At 40.0% G+C, this 11,188-nt stretch overlaps 1 protein-coding gene across 1 annotated transcript in view; it reads right to left on the reverse strand.

The window, feature by feature from the left end:
* Nucleotides 1-3,834, reverse strand: part of VIT (vitrin) — a 119,148-nt gene extending 115,314 nt beyond the window's left edge. Inside the window, exon 1 of the mRNA XM_065891027.1 lies at nt 3,764-3,834. The gene's annotated coding sequence lies outside the window, so the exon portion shown is untranslated. The remainder of the gene's footprint in view (nt 1-3,763) is intronic.
* Between the last annotated feature and the right edge of the window lie 7,354 nt (nt 3,835-11,188).

The following is an 11,188-nucleotide window of genomic DNA, read 5'->3' on the forward strand; positions in this document are numbered from 1 at the left end:
TGGTGCCTCCAGTGGCTAGGGACCAGGGCAGGCAGTACTGGTGGCTGGAGCTGGGGGTGTGCATGCACTGGGCTGCGGGACCAACTGCAGGTGCGTATCCAGTGGCAGGGCCAGTTGCAGACACACATGTAGGGGCGAGGGCCAGGGTCAGCAGCAAGGGCTGGGGCCACCTTAGGGCACATTAGCAGCTGTGGGGCCCCTGGCTGTCAGCGGGCACTCCTGTCACTGCAGGGTCTCATCTTGGGCTGTGCACAGCAGTGGAGTCTGGCGAGGGGAGTTGGGGTGCAGGTGTGCAGCTGGAGAGGCTAGTTGAAGGGGAGCCCAGTGGTGCAGGCCAGTGTAGGAGTCAGGCCCTGGCTATCTGTGTGCACTCCTGGGCCTTAATGAAAATTTAAGAACCGGCACTATCAAAAAGCCATTTCTGTTACAGCCTAGATTGGCCCTGGTCTGTCGCTTCTTTCTCGCCCCGTTCTCTGCACTAGCAGAAGCTGCTCACTGCTGCTTGCGCAGGGAACTTTCATGTCTGTGAAAACTAGCAAACTCCCTTTGCACTTCTGTCTCTCACTGTATGTGTGTTCAGGGTGCAAGGAATTTCACCACCCTCTGCAGACCACAGGGAGACGCATGTTCAGGCAGCCAGAGGAGAACCTTTAGGGTTTCTCAAAATACAGACGTCACAGAAGATGCCTCTCTTGCTTTAATATTTGCTGAAATATTGATTAGTTCAGATCCTCTGGATGAAGAGATGGCAACAAATTTCTAATAATTATATTAATATCACATAGTTCCACAGATCTATTTGTTTACTACATCCAAAGAGTTAATGTTTAAAAGTTTGAAGAAGATTGCAAATGATTTGTTTCACAGCTGATCTGAGTTCTTCATTCCAATCCCATATGTTAAAAAATTACTTGCTACAATTTGGGTACTGACAGTTGTACCAGGTACAAGTTGAAGCTTTTTGCCACAACTCTATAAGGTAACCACTAATAATAGACCCTTTTTACAGATGAGAAAACTGAGGCCCAGAGGGTTTACAAAATTTGCCAAAGTTAACACATCTAAGAAGTGACAGAGCCTCCTGCCTGACAAGCCCCCATAGGATCCATAGCATAGGAGGGCCACTTGGCCTTGCCTTAAACTTAGATATTTGACATGAGGTTATACTGTCATGGAAATATACCAGAGAACTAAAAGAAGTCTGTCATACAACTTGAACCAAACTGTCCTCAGTACATTATGGATAGATATATGTAAATGTACATGCACACATATATATGTATACACACATAATTATATTTCATTAACATAAAATTATGTTACTTTTCATTTTTGTGTATGTTAAAGTCTTTAGTTAGGTAAACATAAACATTTTAAATATACCATAGGTTCCATAGCCCTGTTTTGATTTTGTAGTATATGGAGAGTCTCAACAGTGAAATTGGCCTGGCCGTGTCTTAACACTGAAGATGTTCCAGTGCATAGAACCATAGGATTAGGAGGGAAACTTAGAGACTATTTTGTCCAACTTCTTCATTTCACTTGTGAGGAAATGGAGACACAGAGAATGTTGAGTAACCTCCCCAAGGTCACACAGCTAGAAAGCCCTCCCAGTGACAGAGCAGTGTTCTCTGTACCCACTGCTTTTGATACCTGGCTCATGCCTCCAAACTAGCAAGGAGAGGACAAGTCGCACACGTGGGCATGTGTCATGGGAACATCCTGGAGGCCACGAAACATTTATTTTACAACCAATGATTCCTTCCCATGTGGTCTTTTTTTTTTTTTTTTGAATATGTGGGAAAAATGATTCAATTTTTTTAGAACTTTTCACATTTCAAAACCCTTTTAAAACTGAGAATCGGGCTTCCCTGGTGGCGCAGTGGTTGAGAGTCCGCTTGCCGATGCCGAGGACATGGGTTCGTACCCCGGTCCAGGAAGATCCCACATACCGCGAAGCGGCTGGGCCCATGAGCCGTGGCCGCTGAGCCTGCGTGTCTGGAGCCTGTGCTCAGCAACGGGAGAGGCCACAATAGTGAGAGGCCCACGTACCGCAAAAAAAAGAACAAAACTGAGAATTGATATTGTACCTCATGACTGTCCTGGGAGGGGGTGTATGCAGGCATTGCTATTTCTGTTTTTCAGATGGGGAAACAAAAGTCAAAAACTGGTACACAACTTTTCCAAGGTAACACAACTAGGTAGTGGCAGAGCTGTGACTGAAATTTAGGGTTCCTGGTTTGGGACATGGCACCGAACTGCACTGCTTTCCTGTCCACAGTATGTCTTACAGGAATTACAGATGGGAACAGCACAAGCATTTTTGTTCTCCTGATGCTATTCATAAACCATTCTCAAACCCAGTGCATTTTCTCTGAAAGAAACTATTCTTCATGTGATCAGCAACTTGGCAAAAAAGATAATTAGATCTTCTGAACACTATTCATAAAGTAAACGCTATGTCAGAATAGATATTAAGCATTTCCAAAGTTCCTGACGTATTTCCTTTCAGTGGTGAGGTGTAAGATCTATTTAAATGAAGCTTAGTCTGGGAAACCAGCATATTGCAATTAAAAATGCAGCCCTTGTAGTCTTGCAATTCTTTGTCTAAAGCCTTTTACAAAAGAGGGTATTTTAATTCAATAAATAAAAGACAGGAAAAAAAAAGAGAGAGGCACTTCCAACTCTCCTATGGGCGGCGTAGCTTGCAGTTCACACACACAGCAGAGAAAATACACAAACAAATAGTATTTGATCTTGCCTTGCTGCAGGCTATTTTCATCTTTGAAGAGACCAAAGGAAAAACAACCTCAGAACTTACCACGAAAACTTCCAAATTTATTGCAACACAGAGTAATGGCAAAATGCTATTTTCTTAGTGCTCACATTTTTGAATAACCACCATGGCCAAGAATGCCTGGTTTTATATTTACAATAAACCCAAAGAAAATCTTGGATTCCCCTCTCCATTTGGGGATGGCAAAGATGCGGTAGGTTGTTCAGAGCAAACCATCGAGTCTAATTATTCAATCTTATCCTCTCTGTTTAACCTGAGCTTGAGGCATTTATTTCATGTTTATACTGGTTTAACACAAATCATTCTTAAAAGAGATTTCGTATCCTGTTTCCCTGTGCAAAGTTGGGCTACAGTAGTGACTTAACAATGCCAGCCCTTTCTTGGGCTTATCAGTTTAAGAAGCATTCAACCTAAGAAAACACTTCCAGTGTAAACAAGATATAGAATTGCACATCTAGCCACATTCCTCCGAGATCTGTCTGAATAGAGAGAAGTATAGATCTACGTTAAATAATTTCTCTTTTAATTTAGCGTTAACATGCCCATATCCTTTCCTCATACATTGTTATAAGTAATTCGTTCTGTTGCTACTGTATTCCACGTAGGAAGTAAAGTATAAAAAAGGGCAAGACTTAAACGTCCTTTAAATTAAGCTCTGCACAAGCATTATACTTTTCAACTTATTTTAACCATAATTAAGTTGGTTTAAAAGATACAGTGAAGGTCTTATTCTAATCTTATCTCAGCACAATTTATTTATAGTTGATATATGTATATTAGTTGTTTTCAAGGATGTCAACTACCACCCACTCCCATCTCACTTCTCCTGAAACTGAAATTTGTACAGACTGATTACTTGGTCAAGGGATGTATTCTAGTTTCTTAATGGTAAATACCTTTTCATGTTTTCATAACAAGGAATGGAAATCAAACTATCTACATAGCTTAGCAATTCATCAGACATACCTTGTTTGAAGAAAGCAATTTTTTTTTCAAAATTTTTCCACCACAGAGAATGGATATCCTTTTTTCTTTAAGCTTTTCTGCATCACAGATCCCATCCAAATTATTCTAAAGAAGAAGTAAGAAGAGGTCCAAGCACCTTTTCTCTTCTGAGAGGAGCTAATCAAACATTCCCATCAACCTCTCAGCACTTTGAAAAGCACATTTTATACCACACACACACATGCACACACACACACACTCATACACACACACACTGCTTCTCACACTGGTTTTAGTGCTGAATTAGGCGGTACTCTTTCAAATTTCCACGCCCACTTTTTTTTGTGTGTGTGTGGGGCGGTGGTTAAGGATTTCTAAATATTCTTTTCTATCCCAAAACACACCTTTTCAGCAAGCAAATTCTACAATTAGAAATTCTAAAAAGTAGCAGAGAAGCACCTAGATGAAACGGAAATTTTTAAGTATACTTTAAAATTGACTTAAGCAGGGCAATTAAATTTTCTCTTTCAAATGTTAGCGAACAGCTGGATTAAACTACATAAAGAAAGAAAACTGTGCAAGCATTACTGAGCTGATTCTACTGGACTCTCATTTTTGGAGTAAAAATAATGTTCCTACATGTTAAAACTATTTTTTGGTTTAATTTGCTTCGGTCCTTTCTACATTTTGGCAAGTTTAATGAAATGACTGTAGTCTATGCTGCTGGGAAGAGGACACAAGATAATGACAGTGGGAAGTAAAACCTGACTCATGTTTCAAAACAACAAATGATGGATAGCTCACATAATAAGTGAAACCTACCGGATTTTATTTACTTACATATTAGTGTCATCAATTAAATTGAAGGGATTCAGACCCAAAACATACATTAGCATATCACAGCATCTTAAAAACAGACCATAAAAAAGTACATCTGGTACTCCTTGAGATTCAAATGTTTATCAGTATGACAGCTCCTTCTCTTCAGCAGGGTGGAAGGGAGCACAGAGTCCGTCCACTGCCTGCTGGGGACTGGGCACTCACACAGCCCAGTCTGAGGAGGAAAATCTTCCTTACTAGCATAGCAGTCTAGGGATTGCTCCTTATTTAAGATTATGGTTTGAAGCTTTTTCCCTCTACTTGGTTCTGCATTTAAATACTTTCTCAATCCTGTTTCTTCCTCCACAAAATCGTGAGCCTAGGTCCACTGGTGGTAAGGATGATACTGCCACATGGAGGATGGCCTGTCCCACCCTTTGAGTCTGGGAAGGTTTGGATGAAATGGCAGCCCAAACATAATTAATAATATTACTATTAATAATAATGCTAATTGCCATTTATGAAATACTTATGCTGGGAATGGTGATAAGCCTTCTACATATATCAACTCATTTAATATTTAGAAAAACCCAGAGGGGTCAGTACTATTACTTCTATACTACAGATAAGAGAACTGAGGCTCAAAGAGATTAAGTGACTTTCCCAGGGTCAGCCAGCTGGAAAGGCAAGAACTGGTGTTCAAATTCGAGGCTGTCTGACTCTGAGGCAATGTGCTATGTTAGGCTTTAGAGCTTCTTTTCTTTCGTTAGTTTAATTTGTTTTCTTATGGTGAATAAGGCAGAATCAAATATAAATGTACTGAAAGCATGTAAAGAGATGCTCAAAGCGAAATGCAAATCGAAAAGCAATAATGTTTGCGGTGATGAAAAGTTTCTGAAATACATAATTATGGTTGCACACCACTATGCATGTAATTAATGCTAATGAATTAATCAACTGAAAAATGGTTAAAATGGCAAAATTTTTGTCATACATATTTACCACAATAAAAAATAATATTGAGAGAGAGAGAGAAATTCTCCTTTAAAATAAGCAATGAAGGGCTTCCCTGGTGGCGCAGTGGTTGAGAGTCCGCCTGCCAATGCTAGGGGACACGGGTTTGTGCCCCGGTCCGGGAAGATCCCACGTGCCGCAGAGCGGCTGGGCCCGTGAGCCATAGCCGCTGGGCCTGCGCGTCCGGAGCCTGTGCTCCGCGACGGGAGAGGCCACAACAGTGAGAGGCCCGCGTACAGCAAAAAAAAAAAAAAAAAAAAAGCAATGAAATATCAGTTTTTTACATTGATTAAATAATTTTAATTAATTAAAAAATATCTCTAAGAGCTCAGGAAATTCTTTTAATTTCCTTGAAATTCAGTTCTCTCACTTTTTTTAATTTCAATTTTTAATTTATTTTTAATTATTTATTTATATTAAAAAAATAATTTTTATTGGAGTATAGTTGATTTACAATGTGTTTCAGATGTACAGCAAAGTGAATCAGTTATATATATACATATATCCACTCTTTCTTAGATTCTTTTCCCATATAAGCCATTATAGAGTAGTGAGTAGAGTTCCCTGTGCTCTACAGTAGGTCCCTATTAGTTATCTGTACATAGTAGTGTGTATATGTCAATCCCAATCTCCCAGTTTATCCCTCCCCTCCCTTTCCCCTCTGGTGACCATAAGTTTGTTTTTTACGTCTATGATTCTATTTCTGTTTTGTGAATAAGTTCATCTGTACCATTTTTTAATTAAAAAATTTTTATTATTTTTTTTATTTATTTATTTTTTTGTGGTACGCGGGTCTCTCACTGTTGTGGCCTCTCCCGTTGCGGAGCAACAGGCTCCGGACGCACAGGCTCAGTGTCCATGGCTCACGGACCTAGCCGCTCCACAGCATGTGGGATCTTCCCGAACCGGGGCACGAACGTGTATCCCCTGCATTGGCAGGCGGACTCTCAACCACTGTGCCACCAGGGAAGCCCTTATTATTTTTTTAATATTTATTTATTTACTTGGTTGTGCTGGGTCTTAGTTGCTGCGTGTGGGTTCCTTAGTTGTGGCATGCAAACTCTTAGTTGCATTATGCATATGGGATCTAGTTCCCTGGCCAGGGATCGAACCCGGGCCCCCTGCATTGGGAGCATGGAGTCCTAGCCACTGTGTCACCAGGGAAGTCCCTGTACCATTTTCTTAGGTTCCATATATAAGCGATATCATATAATATTTGTCTTTCTCTGTCTGACTTACCTTCACTCAGTATGACAATCTCTAGGTCCATCCATGTTGCTGCAAATGGCATTATTTCATTCTTTTTTATGGCTGAGTAATATTCCACAGTATATATCTACCACATCTTCTTTATCCATTCCTCTGTCAGTGGACATTTAGGTTGCTTCCATGTCCTGGCTATTGTAAATAGTGCTGCAATGAACATTGGGGTGCATGTATCTTTTCAAATTATGGTTTTCTTTGGATATATGCCCAGGAGTGGGATTGTTTGATTATATGGTAGTTCTATTTTTAGTTTTTTAAGGAATCTCCATACTGTTCTCTATAGTGGCTGTACCAATTTACATTTCCAGCAACAGTGTAGGAGGGTTCCCTTTTTTCTACACACTCTCCAGCATTTGTTGTCTGTAGATATTTTGATGATGGCCATTATGACCAGTGTGAGGGGATACCTCATTGTAGTTTTGATTTGCATTTCTCTGATAATTAGTGATGTTGAGCATCTCTTTGTGTGCTTTTTGGCCATCTGTACGTCTTGTTTGGAGAAATGTCTATTTAGATCTTCCACCCATTTGAAATATCACTATTCATCAGATTGGCTGGAATTGCAAGGCTGGAAAACGCCCATGGCAGACATATGGTGACCCTGATGGGCTGCTGGTGGTGTGGACAAATGGGGTTATTCTAGAGAACCATGCAGAGGTACTTAGTCACATTACATGTGTACCCTAGGACCTATGAAACTCCTTGTGGGATAGTCTTTGGTGAGCTTCTTGTGCAGGGCCATGAGAAATCCATCCCTAGAAAATTAAGAGTTAAGTGTGGGAGATGCACCGTATGAAATATTATGCCGCAGCTAGAAGCAAAGAACCAGATGCGGGGTTTGAACAATGATCCCGCACCAGATCACCTAGGTTTGACTGTTGGTTTTGGCACCTGCCATTTGGCAAGTAACCTAACTTCTCTGTTTCTTAGTTTCTTCATCTGTAAAATGGGAAAAAATAATAAAACCGGTATCTCTGAGTTATGACAATTAAAGGAATTAATACTTGTAAAGTTCTTAGAATCTTGCCTCACGTGAAGCAAAAAACACTACTGCATGTGTTTTTTAAATAAATAAAATGTACAGCAACACTACTGTATTCATTTTCTATTGCTGTGTAATAAATTACCACAAATTTAGTTTCTTAAAGCAGCACCCATTTATTATCTTGTAGTTCTGTAGGTTAGAAATTCAGGCATTGTGTGACTGAGTTCTCTGCTCAGGGTCTCACAAGGCTGAAATCAAAGTGTCAGTGGGGGCTTCCCTGGTGGCGCAGTGGTTGAGAGTCCGCCTGCCGATGCAGGGGACACGGGTTCGTGCCCTGGTCCGGGAAGATCCCACGTGCCGCAGAGCGGCTGGGCCTGTGAGCCATGGCCACTGAGCCTGTGCTCCGCAACGGGAGAGGCCGCAACAGTGAGAGGCCCGCCTACCGCAAAAAAAGAAAAAAAACAAAGTGTCAGTGGGACTGGGTTCTTATCTAGAAGCTCTGGGAGAGAATCCACCAAATCAGGTTGTTGGCAGAACTCAGTTTCTTGCAGTTGTAGGACTGAGGTTGCTGTTTTCTTGCTGGCTGTCAGCCAGGGGCTGCTCTTAACCCCTAGAGGTCACCCCACTCCTCATCACATGGCTGCTTTCATCCTTAAACCAGTCATGGTGCGTTGAATCGTTTTCATGCTTGGGTTTTCTCTGACTTCCTCTTTTGCAAGAAGCCAGAGACAGCTGCTTTTAAAGGGCTCACGTGATTAGGTTAGGCCCGCTGGGATCATCTTCTTACCTTAATGTCAACTGATTAGTAACTATAATTATATCCACAATATTGCTTTGCCATGTAACATAACATCATCGTGTACCAGGGGCAAAGATCGTGGGGGCCATCTTAGCATTCTGCCTACCACAACTATTGATCTTAAAAACGTTATTCTGAGTAAAAGTAAGAAACAGGATGAGAAAACCAATACAATACTGGGATGGTTAATTTTATGTGTCAACTTGACTGGGTGCCCAGATATTAGGTTAAACATTATTTCTGGGTGTGTCTGTGAGGGTGCTTCTGGATGAGATTAGCATTTGAATCAGAAGACTGAGTAAAGTAGAGTGCCCTCCCCAATGTGGGTGGGCCTCATTCAATTCATTGAAGGCCTGAATAGGACAAAAGGCTGAGTAAGAAAGAATTCTTTCTCTCAGCCTCTGTCTTCAAGTTGGGACATTGGTCTTCTCCTACCTTTGGACTTGGACTTGGACTGAACTATATCATCAGTTCTCCAGGGTCTTGAGTTTGCTGACTGTGGATCTTGGACCTCTCAGCCTTCAAAAATCACCTTAGCCAATCTCTTATAGTATATCTATATCTACGTCTATATCTATATGTATATCTTTATTTCTCTCTCTGTGTATACCTCCTATTGGTTCTGTTTCTCTGGAGAACCCAGACTGTTACAAATGGAATTATGAAAATTAACATATATACACCTAAAACAACAATATACATTTTGCAAGAGCATGTGAGTATATATATATAAATGAATATATACTCACCAGATCCTTGGTACTTCAGAGACTTGTACTGGCTGTTCCCAAGGGCTTCTCTTGCATATCTGCATGGCTTACATGCTCACCTTCTTCACATCTTTATTCAAATGTCACCTCCTGAGTAAGGCTTTGCTTGTCCAACCTGTTTAAAATAGCCCTACCTCCCAGCATTTCTACTTCCTCTTCTTTGTTTTATTTTCCCCACAGTATTTTTTATCCTTTAATAATATTTACTACTTAATTTTTCATTGTGCATCCCTCACTGGAAGGTAGGTTCCCAGAAGGCCGTTAATTTTTTTTTTTTTTAAATTCTGGTTTGGTCACTGATGTATTCCTGTCCCTTTGAACTAACACATAATAGGCATACATACAATAAGTATTAACTAAATGAATGATTACAAATACATTAGAATGCTTGCCTGTGGGGAAAGGGAATGGGAGTGGAGAATTGGGATAAAATGGAATAAAAAACATAAAAGCAAAAGTCCTGGAGCCTTGTGTGGACCAGTGATGATGATGCTGAGAATTGACTCAACACTCCACTCCCAAGCCTGGCAGCAAAACAATACTTACAAAATAGTCAAGTTGGTAGCTTCAGTGAAATCTTTGAGATTCTTTAACTAAAACAAGATCACAGCTTCCTGGTAAGTATCCTTGAGCTTGCTGCTTGGCATTAACTGAACTTCTAGATTATTTCCAGTTGAGAATAGAAATTGTGGTGTTCAGTTTTTCCTGCATTACTACTTGAGATTCTGTTTGCTTGTAAATCACCTATGGTTGCTTGAAAGCATCAGTTCTTTCCTAAATGACTATTTGTCACTACATAAACTTAGTGTCTCAGTCTTGTACTGTATCCTGTATAAAAACTCAAATCTCTTTTAGAACATTCTCTATTGAAAGTTTTTATTATTGTCATAAACACTGAACTTGGTGGCTTTTTAAAATACTGCCTCATTTTTTTTCACTCCAGAGATAAAACTCAAGAGATATCAATGCATTCTTCATATCACAAATCCATTATTTTATGTGACTTTTAAAAATGCAGGATGGCAATTTAAGAGTCTAAGTAATGAGGTAGCCTTTTCAGACACTTCTGATACTTTTACTGCATGCAGGTATAAAATACAAGAGTTACACTTTTCATAACACAAGCTCACTGAAATGTCTAAGGCTATATCATGTTTGATGCTACATCAATTTTTCATAGAAATATGATTTGCCTTGAACTCCTTTACAGCAGTTTGGGGACTTTATCTCCCTGCACTTTGGTGGAAGCTTATTGCAACCAGATGTTATTTCAGTTTCCTGGACACCATTGAATATCACTGCTTAGTACACATGTTTTGCGTAGTGTCAGTGTGAATGGAAAATTTGCTAACATAATTAACTCTTGTTAAGTTTATGTTATCCCTATCTGCTAGAAGCAAAGAGGTTATTACAAGGAAAACATGTTTTTCAAAAAATTGAAGGAGCCAAACTGGGAGCATGAATAACCTGCAAATGGTAGACTATAGGAAGTCAAAAGAGATTTTGCCAAAGAATGTAAAAGCCTCCAAAACTAGAAAGAAGAGTTCTTAAGAATAAATCAGAGGGACAATTGATTAGAGATTAGATAGGAGTTATTGATTATGATTCAAAAGGTAAACTTAATGGTGCACAGGAGGTAGTGGACCAATAGAATTCATATTCTTCCTCAGGCTATTTTAAAAAAACGATGTTAGGAAGATGACTACTCCCAAATGCCTCCCTGAAAGAAATGAGCTAGAACCACTGTATCAAATATTGGACAACACCCACAATATTCTAGGCCAAACTGACAA

The sequence above is a fragment of the Phocoena phocoena genome, chromosome 14 (assembly GCF_963924675.1).
Source record: "Phocoena phocoena chromosome 14, mPhoPho1.1, whole genome shotgun sequence".
NCBI lineage: Eukaryota > Metazoa > Chordata > Mammalia > Artiodactyla > Phocoenidae > Phocoena > Phocoena phocoena.